This window comes from Thunnus thynnus, chromosome 19 (assembly GCF_963924715.1).
Source record: "Thunnus thynnus chromosome 19, fThuThy2.1, whole genome shotgun sequence".
NCBI lineage: Eukaryota > Metazoa > Chordata > Actinopteri > Scombriformes > Scombridae > Thunnus > Thunnus thynnus.
This window is the reverse complement of record NC_089535.1, coordinates 9,421,258-9,434,001: the sequence shown is the minus strand read 5'-3', so window position 1 is coordinate 9,434,001 and position 12,744 is coordinate 9,421,258.

Sequence of the window (12,744 nt, the reverse complement as noted above, 5' to 3'; positions counted from 1 at the left end):
ATAGCGTGAAACAAAGAGAAACAGGTAGTATGGACAGACGTATTTAGATTTATGATCCCAGTGGGATTTACTGCAAAGTCTTTCCCATATCTCCTTGTGATTGCCATGATTTATTGAGGCTCTATCAGTACTCACGCAGGGACATTGTAAAAGGGACCACATCAATTTGTAGTGAAATCCTTTGCTGGCTTTGGATAAGAGCGTGCCTGGCTTCAGTTCTGTTTGGATGTATGTGGATCAGCCATTATGATGAGAGAATGTAATACCTCTGCAAACAGACTTTTATTCATCAAGCAGGCGCATTATCATACCACCTATATACCATGCGCAGTATGTGAGAATACAACTGTTACATGGATCAACAACACATTTTGTTCAGCAATTTACAAATAGAGCCTTGTATGCACCAACCAAAGACACATTTCTAACAAAGGGAGATGTGTGGAAAATAATTATATATATAATATATAGCAAAACCCTGCTGTGCCATTTTTCTTGAGGGCAGCAGATGAATCCGAATGATGCTGCAAATTAATCTGCGGAGAAAAATGTTTTTGACTTTGTCTGTGACATGTCCAGCAAGCTGCAGGATCAAAGTCTTTCACAAAAAAAAATTCAGTCAATAGAAGGACTCATATCCTTGACTTTAAAATTGTGGCCAGTATTTGAGTTGACTGAATGAGCTCAGCATGGGGTCTTCTGAAACTAAGAGGAATGTCTGCAAAGCACCCAAGAGTATACTATTGCCTGAGACCCCCAACTGTTTTGTAACTATTCAGACAAGTCAGCTGCACACTTTCCTGTGACGCAGGAAAGAAGATAGACCACACACTCAGCTTGTCAAAATCACTCTGCTGACTTCATTCAGGCTGGTTCTCTTTTATAGCTGTATGTCAAATACAAGCTGTAGCACATAAATGCACATACACGAACATCTCGCAAACACATAGTTTGACTCACACAGAAGGTTTGAGAGAAGGTAAACATCACAGCATCAACTAACTTTACAGTCACAACACTGATACACCACTGTTAAGGGTATTTTAAGTTCACGATTTTTTCAAGTCTGTCTTAAAACAATATTCAGGTGCCCACATGCACATTGAAACAGGTTTTTCTTGCTGTATCATTCCTCCTGTTTATACTGACCATAAAGAGATCCCTTTATAATGCATTTTCAATATAAGTAATGGGGGACAAAATCCTCCTTCTGTGCAAAAATGTATTTACAAGTTTATGTGAAGCTTATATTAAGCTTCAGTAGTCCAAATTAGTCAGATCAATTCAATATCTCAATATCTATCTTTATAGTGCAAAATTCCCTTTTTTGTTACTATGGTTTCACCACAGCTCAAATGGGGAACACAGAGGAAACACAAAGAGGGAATTTTTAACTAAAGAGACTGTAACTTTGGAAGATAACCACTTGATGTGACTAATATAAATGACAGAAGCTTTATATTAGCTTTAGATAAACTTTGATTACAGAGAGTAAAACCTCTTTCAATGTTCATATGAGCACCTGCTGTTATTTTAAGACAGACTCAAAAAACTGTGAACCTATCTTTTGAGGAAACATAATGTTTTTGCAGCCATCTGGCTGGTTTGGTGATCTGACCAGAGCACAGCCAGTTCCTGTTGAATCCCTGCCTAAGCCAGTGATCGGTCTTTTTGCAACTGAAAGCGAATATGGACAGAATATTAATTTCAAATGCAGTTTGTTTTAAAAGAGGTTATTGTCAGTCTGTTAAAACTTCACACAGATTTCTTCTCATCCATCTGTTTTCTCTGCTTTAACCCCTTCTGTTTTTGTCCTCCCCTTTGTGCCTGTGTTATTTCATGCCCTTTGTTTTCCTTTCCATTCCCCAGCTTCATGTACTGCTTCAAGCTCCACTCTGCCCTCCCACATTCTCTACTCCAATTCCCTGCGCTTCATACCTTTCTCAATGCCATGAATCCTTTAGCCTCCACCTGCCACCTACCCCTTTCATACTGCAGAATGGTGCAGCTGGCTGTCATGATGTGAAGCATGTTGCACTGAGAGTAGCAGGTATGGCCTCCTTTTTATGATGACACAATGTCGTAGCGATGAGTTACGCTTTCAAACAGTGATTTGATGTCACAGCTGTCAGCGCTTCACTTAGCAATGCAGGAGGCGGCTGCCATATCCCCGCAGGGAACACGTTATCTGACAAACTAATGAGCGCTGCACAACCGCTACGTCGTCACAAAAATCTTCCGGCATCACACACCTTTATGAAAGTCCTCTCTACCTTGACAAAACCGTATTCCATTTATGTATAACAACTCTGTTTATACTGTATGATGTTTTGGTCAAAACATTGTTACACACATACAGATAAAATACAGGTGAAAGCCTTTTGGTTTATGTGTGGATTATGGAAGATAATACATAGATATTAAAGGGTAATTCTGGATATTTTTAAGTTTGGGCCTTAATGATTTACTATGTTCACAAATTCATTGCTCAAGGGAAACTTTTACACACCAACATCAATTTGCTTGTCATTGGGAGAACCATTCAGCCTTCTGGCACAAATTAACAGTAGTGTTAAGTTGAAAAGTGTCCCCCACCAGGGAGTGTTAATATAACTCTTTTGAGGTGTTGGTATTTTAAAACTTTAATGGAGTCACTCTGTGTAAAGGGAATTTAATGCTCCTTGACAATAAGTGTTAGCTTTTCTTAACACTTGTCTGCAGTGTTAGAAATTGACTCCTAATAGTGTCATTTGTATGCATATGTGTGCTTTCATGTTGACACTGTAAATATGGTTATACACATAAATTACATACAATACATGACAGTGAAAATACACTAAACAGTGCACGGACAATGTTATTTTTGTTTGACAACACGCTTTTTTATTTATCATGAAAATAATAAAATTATCTAGCATCCAACGTTTAGTGAAATGATTGTTTTACATGAAAAAAAAAATTAGAATTGCTGTCAATAATCTGGTGAATTCATCACTCTGTGGATCTTCAACATCTTTCTGCAGCCCTCCAAACTCAACTTTAGCCAGCATTGTATGCACTAGAGTAAATTTAGAGGTGTTTAGCTTTCTCTTAAGCTTAATAAAGCAGGATATATAAAGTAAAAATAGTCAACATGAGCTAATGGAATATTTTTCATAAGAAATTACTACCACAGGAGATGTGAGGAGGAAAACTTAAGTTTTGTGCCTCTACTGAAGAAACCTTGAATAATACGCACACAGATAAAGCTGATATTTCCACATGTGCAAGAGAGAGTATTACAAGTCTTAGTTTTTAATGCTAACATATACTTTAAAAATACCAAAAATAGAGTTAAATATTTAGCAAAAAAAGCATGCAAATAAATTGCTTTAGATTAGGTATTGAGCAGTAGGCTATCAAAAAACGCCGATTGTTTAGTTAATGCTGCCGCTAATGGTGTTGAATTATAAAGATACGATGGCGCACAAGAGAATGTGTCTTCGATTGAATCCATTGCAAAGGGAGGGGCTTGCCAGTTAATATTACTGGTGTCACAGCCAGATTAGGACTTGATTATCCATTGTCACAGCCTTATGTATAATTAATATACAGTACTGCACTATCGGCTGTCTGACAGGCCTGACAGGAGGTGACTACTCCTAAACATGGAGTATGATGTATTACTGATGTATAAATTACCTCGTGTATGAGCCAATCAAGTTTTGTTTCAAAGATTTGAAAATGACCAATAACCTTAACCTAATAACTTAAGATCATTCATCAAAGCGTTACATCATTAGCAGAAAAGAAACCTATATTGGGCGGCTGTGGCTCAGGAGGTAGAGGTGGTCGTCCACTAATCGGAAGATTAGCGGTTCAATCCCCGGCTCCCCCAGCCTGCATGTCCGAGTGTCCTTGGGCAAGATACTAAACCCCGAATTACTCCTGATGGCTGCAACAGTGGTGTGTGAGTGTGTGTCTGAATGAACATTAGATTAAATCCTGATGAGCAGGTTGGCACCTTGCATGGCAGCCTCTGCCATCAGTGTATGAATGTGTGTGTGAATGAGTGAATGTTGGCATGTATTGTAAAGCACTTTGAGTGGTCGGAAGATTAGAAAGGTGCTATATAAGTGCAGTCCATTTACCATTTACCCAAACCAACCTGTTATGTAGAAGTCAGTGAGGCACTGTTAAGTTAACCACTAAAGCTATAACTAATGGCTGAATGGACATTAATTATGAGACTGATGTTGTTTTGGAATTGCAAATAATGGATGTCTGTTACCAAGAGTACAGAGAATAAAAATGCTGGCAGTCCATGCAAAGTAATCATCTGTCATATTCACTTTCAGCCAAATAATCAAAAAATATCTAGTTCACTTACATTTGATTTCATACATAAAACAGATTTTTCTATGTGGGTGTTCCAGTGGGTTAAACACAGGAATGCTTTCAAGCCATCACAAAGAGAAGCTCTGCTTCTTCCAATTTTATGTGACTGTGAAAGACGACCAGCTGCAAGCCAAGTAAACAAGTGTGGGCAATGATAAGAAATGCTAAAAATGGACCATTAAAACTATAACTTGATAACAGTTCAGTCATTGCTATTTAAAGAAATGTAACTGGAGTGTAAGTGTTATAGTATTGAAATTATGTTTTATTTGCTATTTGGATTTGACTGGTGAAGATGGTGATGATCCTCTGGGTGTGCAGAGATGATCAGCCCTTGGATCAGCTTATGGAGTGGTGGTGCTTAAAGCTCAGTAGTGATTTACATGACAATATTTCACACAGCTATTATAGCACAAACCAGAAAGAGACAAAGGGTCAAGGTTAAAGAAAATTGCTTAAGTTTGACCCGCATGCTGGCTCATGAGGTCAAAGATCGAACTAGCAGGCAGAGGGATCAGGCACACAAAACCATACACCGGGACATGCACGCAGGTACCAAAAAACAGATTATGAGTCATAAGCAAATGTAGGCAAAAGAGGACCAAGGACAGCTTGAGCACTGAAGCAAGGTAGTGAATTGTGGCTGGGGAGTGTACAGTCTGTATGCTGATGACTAATGGTCAATGTTGGGCAGAAATGCATAACTAAGGAATGGGTTATATTAATGTGATTATTTATTTCTTTTCTGAAATGGATCACACTTTGAAATTCAGTCATTCCATTACAGTTACAAATCCCAGTAATGTCCATTACTTTGACGATTTGAGAATCACGTTGTCCTGGTAACGAGAGATGTGCCTCTTTGTAACCAAAGCTGTTACATATTGTCTTCTTTGCTAGCTTGCTAATGTTAGCCACTGATAAAGGTTGAATTATGGTTCTTCAGGCTGCACATAGGCAAATGACCATTGGTGTCTCTCAGAGATGTTCATGTGGCCATTTTTTGTCTTTTATACTTAAATGTAGCATGTTTACATTTGTTTTAGTTTCTGTTTCAGACCCACCTTAGTGCAACTGAATTCAACAATCAAGTTGCTGGACGCACAGATCAACACTACGTGTTGTTGAGATTTGGGAGGTGTGCACGTCCGTTCCTCTGCGACCTATGGATATCCATAACACCCTTCTCTGCGTAGGTTCGCAGTGACGTTTACGTGTAAATTCAGCTTTAGCCTACATCCAGTAATCATCTTGTTTTGTTCAGAGTGGGAGGGTGTGTGAACCCTGAAGCTTCACTCAGGACTGCACTTCTGGGCTAATGTTAAGCTACTTGTTGATGGACATGTAAATACCTCCCAAATTTAGGCTGACTGCTTGTTAAACCACAATGTCTTGTTTTCTTTTTTTAAATATATATTTATTTATTTATTTTTCTAAATAATACAGAATATGTGATGCGGATTTGGAGTTGTTAAAAGGCATGTAATGTGTAATTGATTACATTTTTAAAGTAACTTGCTCAACACAGCTAATGGGCGGAGGTGAGGACACAGTTGGTGGGAAGGTGAGGAGTAGCAAGTTCTGAGCTGACAGCAGAGGTTACGCTTGAGAGTAGTGTTAAAGGATAATAGATGAAACTAGGGATGCAGCGATTAACAGATTTTACTAACACCAAGTGTTTCTGTTCTCACTCTCAAAAAAGGGACATTGGTACATTATTTTTCTATGAAAAACAGCTGTACTGTGAGGAAAATTAAACAAAAACAGAGAACTGTGTTAAAAAAAACTGCAGGCGGAATCAAAATATACCCAGTGCACATGCTGTTACGAGAGCTAAAGGAGACAAGAAGTATTCAATGCCTTAAATTGTCAGTGTGGGAGTATTTTGGATACATGAAGAATGGCCAGGGGGTTGTTCAAAAAGACAGATCTCCAATTTGTAAAACTTACCCAAGAAAAGTCACTGCTAAAGGATCCAACACCTCGTACTTAATACAACATCTTTGAGATCACCACCAATACATACTGAAGTGAAGATAATACACTAAGTGATTACTAAGTTAAAAAAAAACATTACTTTAGTGGCAAGTTACTTAATGAAACATTGAGTTGGTAGGGAATTAAATATAAAACTGTCACTTACAATTAACAGAGTAGCTGTAAGAGCTGAGCTTTCGGTGCAATGTAAATCGATGGCAACGAAGCCGGAAAAGGAGCATTGTGTTGTTTATAAATTCAAGCTCACCAAAACAGCATGTCATCGTCTCAAGGGCTTCAGTGCGACCATTTACATCCTGTTCTTCCTCCCATCTGTGTTTAGTAAACACTGGTATGGTAGGTAAATATGCCAGGTGCAAAAGACAAACTTAACATGAGGATCTTGTAGATTTCCACCACTATACCATGGGATCTAATTAATTGCATTTCACTGATTAATAACACCTGCATACGAGATGTTCTCAGATGTTCTTTCTTTCATTTTTACTAAAAGTGCAACAAAACAATAAGAGACAGAACTTTCTCAGGCTACATGTAAGATTAGATTAATTATTAAAATAGATTGTTAAAGTTGAATTTAAAAAATAGGCATGGATGACAGTTGATGATAAAAACACTTCAGTTTATTACCTACATCAGTAATATTTTCCTCTGGGGGATCAATTAAATTCATCCTAATCGTATATTTATAATAATAATTAGAAATACTATATTTTAGAAATCAACTGAAGTCATTACTGCAATGTCCAGTTGAAGTTCATCTTGGCATGGATTATTTAGTCTCATTTTTCTTATTCATTTTTAGCCTAAGACAACCTCTGGTACTGCTGCAGTTCAACCCACTATTGCAGAATCCTTGTCTTATGCTACACAAAACATGCTCATGTGATTTTATCCATCTGTATTATTGTAAAATAAATTAATGCATAATATTTGTGAAACTATAATTTTTCCTCAGGCTATAATCATACCATCAAAATCTATTATCGTTGCATCCTTAGACGAAACCATGACACTCAATACGAAATATCCACAGTTATCTTTCATTCTAAATACACAGGTCCTATATATTTATTAAGTCTGCAAATTTCAAAGCCTGTCTTTTTTGACCTAAGCATGCTTGCTTATGACTGAATGCATTTAATGAGCTTTATAAAGCTAAACCTCTAACTCTAAACCCTCCATTAGTGGAGCAGCAGACAGAATTTTAAGCTTGGTTGTTGGCACTTGATGTTACCATAGTGCTTATTGGGACTCATATTTAACTAATTTATCAAAGTTTTGATGCACACAGTTTTGTATCTTTTCTCAACACTGCAAATATGATTTAACAGGAGGGTTTTTGTGGCCTTCCAAATATTGGAAATGTATTGTCAAAACAGAAGAAAAGATTTACTTCTTGAATCTCTCACTGCCCAAAGCAACTCACCCCACTTTGTTGCACCATATAGTGTTATTTCACATAGCATTGTCCTTTCAGGGTGATTTGTCTTCCACTGAGGCTGATATGAAATGAATTTACCATTGCAGCATTGGGAACACTGAACAGAATAAACAGATCGATTTAGAATCTGTTCTCCAAAACTGTTTCAAAGTTTCATGAGACCTGCAAACATGGTACGATATGACACTCTCGCACAGGGGTGCCAGAGGGGAGAAATCTTTTCAATGATTTAGGGGGCACAGAGCTGGACAGAGGTCCTGTAACAAACCAGGGATTGTAGATATTTATTGTGTCTGAGTTGTTGTTAAGCTGTTGTCAGGGGTCCAGAATTTGCAGCTTCGCCCCTGCTCCTGCATCCTTCAGAGATTCCTTCTGTTATTGTAATATCAAAACACACATTTTTAAATGGACAGCAGGGAAAGCTGTATTTTCTTATCTCTCTGTCCACACATCTTCTTGAAACCAACAGTTTTTTTTTTTATTTGGAACATCCCTGGGTTTAGTAATTAGTTGACTGATGATTAAAAAATGGCTTTAGAGAGAAAGAAGAGATCCAGCAATTACCCAGCATATTAATCCCCCTCAATGGCTTCATTAGAATGCTCCACGCAGCCTGGCTTCAAGTTTTACATTTAAATTTGACTCTGAGATTTTTACACTGCAATTTGCACTTTTAATTTGCGCCTCCCATAATTGGACATAGCTGCTTTGTGCTTGAGTTGGTTTGTAAGTGGAACCAATGTTCTGCCCTCCCACTTGCGTGACTGACTGTGGGGCCCTACAGCTTTGGAAAAGAAAATGGAGACAAACAACTTTTATAAGTAATCATTTATTCTTCATTCCCTCCCCTCCTTCACTACCACTTTACTTCTTGTCAACCTGTAAGTGGCCCCACAATGGAGGAGAGAAAAAAGAGAGGATGTCGGCTCAAGTGTGGACACAGGAGAGGAGACCACACATGAGTTGCAACTAAAAAATAGATTTATTGTACATAAGTTAAAGATGAATTAAACTAAACCAACTAAACACAACAAAACCAAGTAGGGTGGAAGCATGTGAGAGAGAGAGGAAACTGACTAACAGCCACCAGCTTATATACAGTAGAAGCCAGTCAGCCCAGGTGAGCTGAATCTCCCTGACGACCCAAGTCCGCCCATTAGGCTCCTGCAGGGAGAGGCCAAGGAGTTTGTCCAGAGAGGGTCATCACACCTTCCCTCTTAAAGAAAGGCACCCACTACAAACTCTGGAACTAGAACAAACAATGTTAATAAAGTTAACAGTTAGTCCCTTTTTCCCAAATTGGTTGAAATGTACACAATACCATAAACAAAGCACACCTCCTACCAATCCCTGACAATGATTGTAATAATAATCAAATAATAATAATAATAATAATGAATACTACCCAAAGTCTATCACCCCATCCCTCTGCTCCACATCCTGACACAGCAAAGTCAACAAGGTTGTGGGTGAACCAAATGATTTCTATACATCTAAATAATATAGCACTTCCACAACACACCCTCCCTATCCAGAGTCAAATCAAACTCCACCATTGATATAAAAAGTGGCAGCACTAATATTGATTTGTGACACATGGAGGAGGGAATAGTGGGACTTTTCACCTTGCAGCTGCACTTCCATATTGTCAAAGCTTCCTCAAATAAAGGCAATATATACTAGGAATTCTCGGGAGACAGAGCAAAAACACATGAAACTGATTATTGTCCAGTCCTGCACCCATAACTAATGGGTAATGTCTATTGTGACGGATAAACATGATTCATTCGTGCTTAAAAGCTAGACCTAGGGCTGTTTTGAGCTGTTCTATTAATCATATGTTGCACATTATGGCTATTTTTTTTCAAGTGGGTTAACCTCTGTATGTTGTTCTTTTATCCCTGCTCATCTGTCATGTGATAATTTACATGATTTTTTTGAGCTTTGTTTGTGCTCCTACCCAGATGCATTATTTACACACACGCTCATACACACATGTAGGTGGGAAGAGCAGGTCATTAATTTAATGGCTATTCCACCTTAGATGAATGAGAAAGGGGAATGTGGGTGCTTATGTTCAATCTTTGCAAATTTGACCTCAGTTGTACGTGACTGTAGCCCGCCCACACATGCAGTCTTTACCTCCATCCTTTTTGTTTTTTCTCCCTCTCTCCCCTGCTCTCACCACACGCACATACAGTACATCCACACAGGATACGCAAGCATGCATGGACGCACATGTGTGCACACAAACACACAAGGCATACTCACACACCAGGCTGCACCTTAAGGCTAACAGTGTCTGCTTAATGGAGTTAGTGATATATCCATTGGGTGCTCTGCTCATTTAAAAGTCAGTGGAGGGAGAAAAGGAGGGAGGAGGTGGGGATGCTGAGAGGCTAGAGGCTAGAGAGAAAACTGCAACACAAGGGGACAGGACATATGGAGGGAGCAGAAGAAGCGGGGGGAGTGTGAACAATAGGTGCAAATTATAACATTAATCCTAAATCAGGGTTATCACTGAAGTGAGGAATGTGTATGTGTAAACAAGGACATGGAGGAACTCTGACTAATGTGAAGATCTCACGAGGCTTATATCCAGCCCAGCGTTGTTTTTCACTGTTATGGGCATCTCAGCGTCTTTTATTATGGCAAGTCAGAGATTAAAAGACACAGAAATTGAGAGAGAGGAGGGATAATTTTGCCAGATTCTGGCCTTATCCAAATGGCTAACCTTCCTGTAAGTGACAGTGCCCTAGCTCTGAGCCTGTATAGAGGATTAGAGCTTAGAAGCATAAATTAAAGCACTGGAATGACCGAAATGTCTCATTTACATCTGAGTGGTGCAATTTAATGATCATTTCAAAGCAAGAAGTAAGGGATTATCACAGGGAAGCATTCGATTTAACATGCAGGGTGTTGTTATTCCTTTTTAAGTGTTGATATGCACACTCTGATTCCTACTGTATAGGCGTAGTTTGTAATGACATTATAGTGGTGGCTATTTGGTCAGCTAATGGTTTTCCTTATTGACCTCTCCGAGGCTTATCTCGGTGTGGTGGCTGTGATCACTCCAGAGGCCAAGAGCTGTGCCGTCCACCCACTAATTTTCCTCCTTTTTGTCCCCTTTTTATCCTATTTTTCTCGCTCCTTACTTCTGAAATTTTGTTCTGCATGGTTGATGTGACAGGGTTTGGTCTGGGCGCATCTCCAGCCTCTCTTCGTTCCCTCCCTGCTTAGTGAGAGAATGTGGGTGTGTATGCATTGGGTCTGTGCTGTGTTATAAATACAGTGTATTTTGGAAGTGTTGTGGTGGCTCCAAGGTGATAATGCATGCACTGCAGGTGTTCCTGTATGCTGATGTAATCACACTACACGTGTCTACTCTGATCTATCTTTCTGCAGTTGAACTAACGTGTATTTATGGGAATGTACAGGTACTTGATGTGTGATTGTGTGTTTGCATATGTTTGTGATGTTTGCTCACTTTCCATTTAATCAAACTAGATTTACATTATAATAACAGCACAGCTCCTAACATTAACTTCAATATATCTGAATATATATTTCTACCTTTTCATAAATTGAAAAGTCTTGCTCAAAAAGAACCATCATCCCTTGCCAACAGACAGAAATAAGGATTGTAATAGCTGAAGCCTCTACATGTAAAATATAAAAGTCATTACATCATCCCCAAAGTAATTTTGATGGCACCGTAGAATAATGGCACAATTACAGTGAAAATTGATTTATGCGGTGCTCGCTATGTGTTTTTGTTTGGCCCTGGGAACTCAGAAATCATTGGCAGAAATGTTATTCCAGTTCTTTTATAGTCAGTCATCTCTTTGGTGACATGACTTTTCTGTGCACTCTGTGGTGATGTTGACAATACTGAAAGAAAAGAAATATTACCAGTAAGGGACTCCAAGGGTTTGAACATGAATCTTGAAATGTATGTAGTTTTTTTTTTTTAAAAATGACTTTGTCTATGTGTTAAAGTGAAACTGCTCAAGGTATTTTTATACTCACTGAAACCTGGCTCAATGTCCATGTTTGAATTGAAGACAAAACTATCGCTGGACCTTGTTTATATATGCTAGGAAAGGTAAAGGAGTGGTGTATCGATTTATGTAAAGAACTGCTGTACCGCATGTCCACTTAACTCTTTTTCAGAGCCTAATGAATGTGACTATATGCTCTGGGCATATGTGCTATGGGGAATGCTTACATCACAGCTATTGGTATTAACCTGTCCAACTCTGCAATTAGCGATTCTCTTGAGGAGATTAGAACTTTATGGCCAACGTATGCATCTCTGAGCTGCTTATCAGAGGTGACCTTAACTTTATCCAGCATCCCAGACAAGCTTAAGGAGCACAGTTTCGAAATAAATGAATCTATCTCAGCTGATTTCCAAACCAACCAGAACAAATTAGCTGGTTTAGCAGCTTCAGTGGGAGATTTTGGCAAAACACGTTAAACAGCACTTTCCATCACAGTCATACATACACCAAATTAGGGAATATGATTTAGGATAATGTTCATCCCACCTTTTACCGTGTGTTCAGACAGAACGTGAAGAGAATTTTCGTCTCGTGTCAATTGCGTGAGTTTGACCGCTGAACCGTTTTATTCAGTTTCTCTCTGTTATTTCCCTCCAGTCTCTTGCCTCTCTTCCCTCTCATCTCTGTACGTTTATGAAGCAGATTCATAAAGCCCAGTGATCCACATGAATTTTTCACTCAAGTTGAAACATTTTTAACTTGCTCCTTCACGTCAATTTGCACCACCCCATGCAGGCTTGTGTCTACTCACTTCATTGACTTAATATTCAATTGCACCACCTCTAAAATTTGCTTCACATTCTGTCTGAACATACCATCAGAGTTCCAGACTTTTATATTAAAGTTGCTCTTGTGGCTCGT